Genomic DNA, 8015 nt, shown 5'->3' with positions numbered 1-8015 from the left:
ATTGTCCTCAAAGGAAACACTGGAGGGGTGAGCGACTCCCCGACATGAGCAAGCGGATCAGAATCTGGTCCCAAGTGTCCTGCTGCTTTTATCCCCCTCCGCTTCTGAAGGCGATGAGTGTTTATGCAAAGTCTGTGGGGAACTTCCTGTTTACAAGCCAACCTCTTTCCCCCTCTCAAATAATCACGTCAAAACAGCAGGGCTGTGACCTGCTTTTACAGCTCAGAATATCGACTTTTAGTTTGGCTGCAGAGGACAGTAAATATGAGGCATATTTTAATTTATCTTTGCTTGATGGCACTTTGCCCAGGTAAATGGAAAACACAGGGGATTCGTGTGATTCTGGGGTATTAGAGATAAATCTGGAATGTCAATATTTATGATATACTTTTCCACAGGTGTCCAGTAGGAGGTTCAGCTGGTCCAATCTGGTGCAGAAATTAAGAAGCCCGGCGAGTCTGTGAAGCTATCCTGTAAAACCTCAGGGTTCACTTTCACTTCTGTCTACATGCATTGGGTCAGCCAGGCTCCCGGGAAAGGTCTTGTTTGGGTAGGAAGAATTAACCCTGCAGATAGTGAAACAAAATATTCCGAGTCCTTTAAAGGGAGGTTCACCATTACCACAGATAATTCCATCAGCACTGCGTATCTGCAACTCAACAGCCTGAAAATAGAAGACACCGCTGTGTATTACTGTGCTAGACACACACTGAGAAGAAGCTTATTTAAAACCATGCAAAAACTCTCAGTAGAGAGGAAACACAATATTGTAGACTGAACATATGCTACAGCCTTGCCAGGTCACACATCTACTGCTTATCCCCTGTAGGGCAGTGGAGGGTTATCTACTCTACGGCGTTCTAGTCTAGTCTATTCTGTTCTTATCTGTTCAGGACGCAGTTAATTTGTTCATAATTATGTGGAATCTGTCACTTTCCTTGGAAGATCATTCCACCTTTAAAACATCTGAGAAGTGAGACGTTTTTCCTTGAGTGCACTGAAAAAGACAGAATGAAGAGATAAATCAATATGAAACTGAGGGAATGCCACAGAAAGATTAACATACTTTTAAAGTTTTCCCACAACATTTTTATGTGAGGAAAACATTTTACTTAAAGTCCGTCCCTCATCAAAGAAAAGAAAATTAACATAATTTAAAGATAGCGGTGCTGGTTTATATTGCTTTAAAACTATAGACTGTCTCACCTGTCATGATTTTCATAAACAGAATCCACAACTGATATATTGAAAATTCCTAAGGGATCTGCTCCCATTCAGAGGAGTTGGGGATCCAAATCCTTAAGGGAGTTTTGGAAATCTCGGTCAAGTTACACCTGGATGCCTTTCTGAAAGATGTGTTTTAATCAAAGACAAAGAACTGGGCCAAATGCAGGAGCAACTGGAGGAAATTCTCTGGCCTGTGTTACACAGGAGGTCAGGCTAGATGATCTAGGTGGTCCAACCGGGCCCTGGAAACAATGAATCTAGGCAACAGAAAATATATCTCATGTTGGCCGATCTGGGTGCAGAGGTATGAGACAAGGCTAATCAGCTGCTTATTCCTTCTCCCAGGAGGTGGAAAAGCGGGACTAGGGATTGGCAAATCCTTGACTCCACTCCCCTACTCAAAGGTCACTTTAGCTGATGTAAGGGACAGGGAGTTATTTAGTGCCCATAATTTCCAGCAGTAAAGGCCTGATCCAACCCCACTGAAGTAAACGAGAATCCGTCCATAACTGACCTAAGAGGAACTGGATTACACCCTGGGAAGACGAAGGGAGCACAAGAAGAGGTGTGAATCAGAACCATATCTCTGAGACACAACGCCTTCCAGGGTTAGCCCTGGGCTGGTGCAGATCCTTTCAGGGTTGTGCCTAAAATAAAAGCCTAACTCATTGTCCGCAAAGCTTCCACTGGAGGGGTGAGCGACTCCCCCACATGAGCAGGCTGATCAGAATCTGGGCCCAAGTGTCTTGCTGCTTTTGAGTATTTATGCAAAGTCTGTGGGGAGTTTCCTGTTTAAAAAGCCAACCTCTTTCCCCCTCTAGAATAACCACATCGAAACAGCGAGGCTGTCACCTGCTTTTCCAGCCCAGAATATCGGTGTTTGGTTTGGCTGCAGAGGATAATAAATATGAGGCATATTACAATTTATCTTTGCTTAATGGCAGCTCATCCAGGTAATTTGAGAACATGGGGGATTCAGAGGATGCTGGAATAATGGGGATAAATCTGCTGTTCCAATATTCATTATATGCCTTCCCTACAGGTGTCCAATCCGAGGTTCAGCTGATCCAATCTGGGGCAGAAATGAAGAAGCCCGGAGAGACTGTGAAAATATCTTGTAAAACCTCAGGCTTCACTCTCACCGACTACTATATGCATTGGATCAGGCAGACTCCTGGGAAAGGACTGGTTTGGGTCGGAAGAATTGACCCTGAAGATGGTGCTACTAGCTATGCCGACTCCATGAAAAACAGAGTCACCATCTCGACAGAAAACTCCATCAGCACCGTGTATCTGCAACTCCGCAGCCTGAGAGCGGAAGACACGGCTGTGTATTACTGTGCTAGACACACAGTGAGAGACACCTAGTTCTAGCCCTGCAAAAACTCTTGGCGTGGGGGCAGCAATACCTCATATACTTTTGGCATGTGAAAATCTAGTCGGGTTATATCTATTCTATCCTCACTAGGGTGCAGTGTAGATTCATCCCTTAGACACAGATACATTTTAGCTGAGTTTATATTAATTCAGGGTTTGGTCCCATCATTTGATTGTTTTTGAATAATGATTAAGAAATTTAGGATTACAAGCATTGCAAGGGAATACCAACAAGGCAATTATACACGTATTTAATGACTAACAAACAGTAATACGGACTATGTCTCTATATTCTATCAATGGCTATGTATAGGAAAAGACAGTTTTAGAGAAGAGAGAAAAAGTGAAAAATCTCAAATTATTCCAGGAATTATAGAGGAGAAAGAGAGAATTTTGTTTAAAGTCATGTGGGAAGAATTCAGATACAACAGAGAGAAAGAGAGGGTGTGTGTGTGGAGATAGATAGAGTGGGAGTACGAGAATAGATAGCTAGATAGATAGCTAGCTAGCTAGCTAGCTAGATAGATAGATAGAGGGGGTGCATGGGGATGGATAGATAGATAGATAGAGGGAGTGCATGGGGATAGATAGATAAATAGAGGGGGTGCATGGGGATGGATAGATAGATAGATTTGATTAGATTTGATTAATTTAATAGAAATTGGGTGTCCAAATCCCCTTTCGCAACTTTGAAAATCTCAGCCGAAGCGTACGTCTCCCCTTAGGGCAGCATGCGGCAGACTCACACCGCAGGGCCAGCTAGCAGAGGTTTAAGCAGCCGTGTAGATGGTGAGGCCCAGCTTTGGCGGGTGGAGAAGAAGAAAGTGCCCCCATGCCTTCGCCCCCAGGGCATATACCCTATGCAGGCTCTCCACACACCCGGGCAGTGCCGTCCACCTCTACACTGCGACTGGTAGCGTAGTGTCCCCCTGCCTCCCCACCGCCAGGGCCTGACACTGTGGTGTGGCGAATCTAGACACAGCCGACCTTGTACTGCGGCAGGTCGCTACACATGCAGTGCCTGTCCCCCACGGGCCGCCCTCAGTGTAGACGTCACCTGAGCGTCTGCGACAGCTGCCTGCTAAAACAGCCACCCACTAGATGCCTGGTTTTAGAGCTGATGATAGTCCTTGTTTCAAACCTCAGTGACCTTCCTAGAGGGGCATTACCATGAAAGGGCAACTGCTCCCTCCAGGAAGCGTAGCCAGAGGGCTGTGGAGGTACCAGAAGATGCATAATGGGCTTCTGAGTCTAGCAAGCTGCGAGCAAACCTAGGACTTGTGTCTACCCCCACCCCCCAATTAAAAACAAATAAACAGATAAAAATCGTGACTGAGCAATGTAATGGGGGCCACCAGGAAGGTTTCAGTAGCTTCCTCACCATAACACTGGTGATTTCACTGAAAAATACACCCAAGTTACTGACATAAATATAGTTCCAAGGATGAAATTCCCCTTGATGTATAGGGCCAGCACAAGGTCTGTGAAATACTTAATCCTTTGATGTAGATGGGGCTGTTCCACTTTGTGTGAATAATCAAATATTCATTGGGACAGAGAGAAAAAGACTGACTCTATAGTATGGTGGTTTTGGCACTCATCTGGAATTTGGGAACTCCAGCTTCAAGTCCCCAGTCTGCATCAGGATTTTCCATATCACAGGTAAGTACCCTAATTACCAGGCTAATGGCTATTATGTAAGAACATTGGAACATAAGACCGGCCATACTGGGTCAAACAAAAGGTCAATCTAACCCAGTACAACAATGGCCAATGCCAGGTGCCCCAGACGGAATGAAGAGAACAGGTCATCATCAAGTGATCTAGCCCCTGCCGCCTACTCCCAGCCTCTGGCAAACAGAAGCTAGGGACACCATCCCTGCTCATCTTGACTAATAGCCATTGATGGACCTATCCTCCATGAATTTATCTAGTTCTTTTTTGAGCCCTGTTATAGTCTTGGCCTTCACAACATCCTCTGGCAAGGAGTTCCACAGGTTGACTGTGCGTTGTGTGAAGAAATACTTCCTTTTGTTTATTTTACACCTGCTGCCTATTAATTAGATTGGGTGACCCCTACTTCTTGTGTTATGAGAAAGAGTAAATAAGACTTCCTTATTTACATTCTCCACACCAGTCATGATTTTATAGACCTCAGTCGTATCTCCACTTAGCTGTCTCTTTTCCAAGCCTAAAAGTGTGGGTTTGCTTTCAGAAAGTCCAGCCTGGACATGCGCTGAGTCTGTTTGACTGCACTCCTGAAGGTCATGGGGTTGAGTCTCGCTTGATCTCATAGTGAACAGACAAGTCTGGTTCACCCATCTGCAAAATGGGTACCTGATCCCTTTGGTTAGGGCAGTGGTTCTCAAAGCTGGTCCGCCGCTTGTTCAGGGAAAGCCCCTGGTGGGCCAGGCCGGTTTGTTTACCTGCCGCGTCTGCAGGTTCGGCCGATCGCGGCTCCCACTGGCTGCGGTTCGCTGCTCCAGGCCAATGGGGGCTACAGGAAGGGCGGTCAGCACATCCCTTGGCCTGCGCCGCTTCCTGCAGCCCCCACTGGCCTGGAGCAGCGAACCGCAGCCAGTGGGAGCCGCGATCGGCAGAACCTGCGGATGCAGCAGGTAAACAATCTGGCCCGGCCTGCCAGGGGCTTTTCCTGTACAAATGGTGGACCGGCTTTGAGGACCACTGGGTTAGGGCATTGAAAGGCATGTTGACATGACGCTGGCTCCTCACTCCCCTGTTTACTGTTAGCTATGAAACTGATGTGCCTTAACTGAGTGAGCCTGATGATCCAGTGACTTGGGAGAACTTCTGATGTCAGAAACCTTCCTGGGAAAGTTTCATTGGAACAAATGTGTTTTCACAGAATATTTTGGTTTTGATGAATTGGCATTCCCCAATAAAAAAAAAATGTTTAATTGAAAAATTCCCGACCAACTCTCATGTTTATCCCATTCTAGTGGTTAGTCAACCTAAGACGATAACAGCTCTCTGGTAAGGCAGTAGCAAAAGCTCAGGCTTTTAGCGTTGCGGGTTCAACTCCTGCTAATGACTGTGATACACAGGCCTTGTGCTGCCCGTCTGAACTGTACGGTTCTTTGTCTCACTTAAATCCTCAGCACTGGCTGTGTAGGGGGATGCATTGGTTTGATTAATATTTGCTGGCCCTCTGCAGAGCAAGTCAATCTTATTCTGGTATTTATAACTTGAGTATCTCCTGGTCACCTCATGTAGGCTGGGATTTTCAAAGCAGCCTAAGAGATTTATGCACGCTAATCCCTTTGAATTAATGTGCTTGATTCCCTTAGGCTTCTTTGAAAATTCCATTCCTAGCAACTAGGTTTTTTTCCACCATAGAAAAGCAGCCAGGCTTCAGGAAACCCATTTTTTTGCTCACAGCATTCCAGATGCCGCCTTCACCTTGTTGTTCCTTATCGTGTAAATAAAAGGGTTCAGCAAGGGGGTGAAGACGGTATTTATCACTGACACCACCTTGTTGAGCCTGAACGAGGAATGCACACTGGGCCTCAGGTACATAAACATAACAGCCCTGTAGAGTATCGAGACTACAGTCAGCTGGGAAGCGCAGGTAGAAAATACCTTCTGGTGCCCTGTTGTGGAGGGGATGTGGAGGATGGTGGTTATTATACAGATGAAGGATACCATGGTGAACATCAAGGAACTGAGAATAACTGTGATTGCAACCAGGAAACCCAGTAACTCAATGGGGCGGGTATCAGTGCAGGCTATTTTTAAGATCAGCCCAATGTCACAGCAGAAATAGTTGATGATGTTGGAGTCGAACAAGGGCAGCTGGAAGACCAGAATAGTTTGGAAGAATATAGCCCTGAAGCCCCCAAATCAAGCCCCTTGTCATAAATATAAAGGGAAGGGTAAACACCTTTAAAATCCCTCCTGGCCAGAGGAAAAACCCTTTCACCTGTAAAGGGTTAAGAAGCCCAGATAACCTCACTGGCACCTGACCAAAATGACCAATGAGGAGACAAGATACTTTCAAAAGCTGGGGGTAGGGAGAAACAAAGCCTCTCTCTCTCTGTCTGTGTGATGCTTTTGCCAGGGACAGAACAGGAATGGATTCTTAGAACTTAGTAAGTAATCTAGCTAGATATGCGTTAGATTCTGATTTTGTTAAATGGCTGAGAAAATAAGCTGTGCTGAATGGAATGTAGGTTCCTGTTTTTGCGTCTTTTTGTAACTTAAGGTTTTGCCTAGAGGGATTCTCTATGTTTTGAATCTGATTACCCTGTAAGGTATTTAGCATCCTGATTTTAAAGAGGTGATTCTTTTACTTTTTCTTCTATTAAAATTCTTCTTTTAAGAACCTGATTGCTTTTTCATTGTTCTTAAGATCCAAGGGTTTGGGTCTGTGTTCACCTATGCAAATTGGTGAGGATTTTTATCAAACCTTCCCCAGGAAAGGGGGTGTAGGGTTTGGGAGGATTTTTGGGGGAAAGACATTTCCATACGGGCTCTTTCCCAGTAATGTACCAGTTAGACGTTTGGTGGTGGCAGCGATAAAGTCCAAGGGCAAAAGGTAAAATAGTTTGTACCTTGGGGAAGTTTTAACCTAAGGTGGTAAAAATAAGCTTAGCGGGTTTTCATGCAGGTCCCCACATCTGTACCCTAAAGTTCAAAGTGGGGAAGGAACCTTGACACCCCTACAGACAGCTGGAGGTAGACTTTGCTGGTCATGATTGTGGCGTATAGCAAGGGTTTGCATATGGCCAGATAGTGATCTAAGGACATCACAGCCAAGATGAAGAACTCAGTGCTGCCCAGGAAGAAATGGAAGAAAGCCTGAACGAGGCAGCAGTACATGTAAATTTTAGTCTCAACTGCTGCAAAGGTCTCTAGTATTTTGGGAACCATGGCGGTGGTGTTACCAGATCTCCGGGAATGAGAGGTTGCTCAGGAAAAAGTATATTTGGGTGTGCAGCTTGTGACTGGTCCTCACGATGATCACAATAAGGCCTTTGCCTATGATGACCAGGATGTTCATGAGTAAAATGACTGAGAAGAACACAATGTGAAAACCATGACCAATAGGGAAGCCCCAGAGAATGATAGAATCATAGAATATTAGGGTTGGAAGAGAACTCAGGAGGTCATCTAGTCCAACCCCCTGCTCAAAGCAGGACCAACACCAACTAAATCATCCCAGCCAGGGCTTTGTCAAACCTCACCTTAAAAACTTCTAAGGAAGGAGATTCCACCACCTCCCTAGGTAACGCATTCCAGTGTTTCACCACCCTCCTAGTGAAAAAGTTTTTCCTAATATTCAACCTAAACCTCCCCCACTGCAACTTGAGACCATTACTCCTTGTTCTGTCATCTGCCACCACTGAGAACAGCCGTGCTCCATCCTCTTTAGAACCCCCCTTCAGGTAGTT

At 45.4% G+C, this 8015-nt stretch overlaps 1 pseudogene; it reads right to left on the bottom strand.

Annotated features, from left to right (window-relative positions):
• Nucleotides 1–5997: 5997 nt before the first annotated feature.
• Nucleotides 5998–7624, bottom strand: LOC141997173 (olfactory receptor 6X1-like; annotated as a pseudogene).
• Between the last annotated feature and the right edge of the window lie 391 nt (nucleotides 7625–8015).

This window comes from Natator depressus, chromosome 13, assembly GCF_965152275.1.
Source record: "Natator depressus isolate rNatDep1 chromosome 13, rNatDep2.hap1, whole genome shotgun sequence".
In the NCBI taxonomy this organism is placed as follows: domain Eukaryota; kingdom Metazoa; phylum Chordata; order Testudines; family Cheloniidae; genus Natator; species Natator depressus.
The sequence above is the reverse complement of the archived record's forward strand: the minus strand, read 5'-3'. Positions and strand labels throughout refer to the sequence as shown.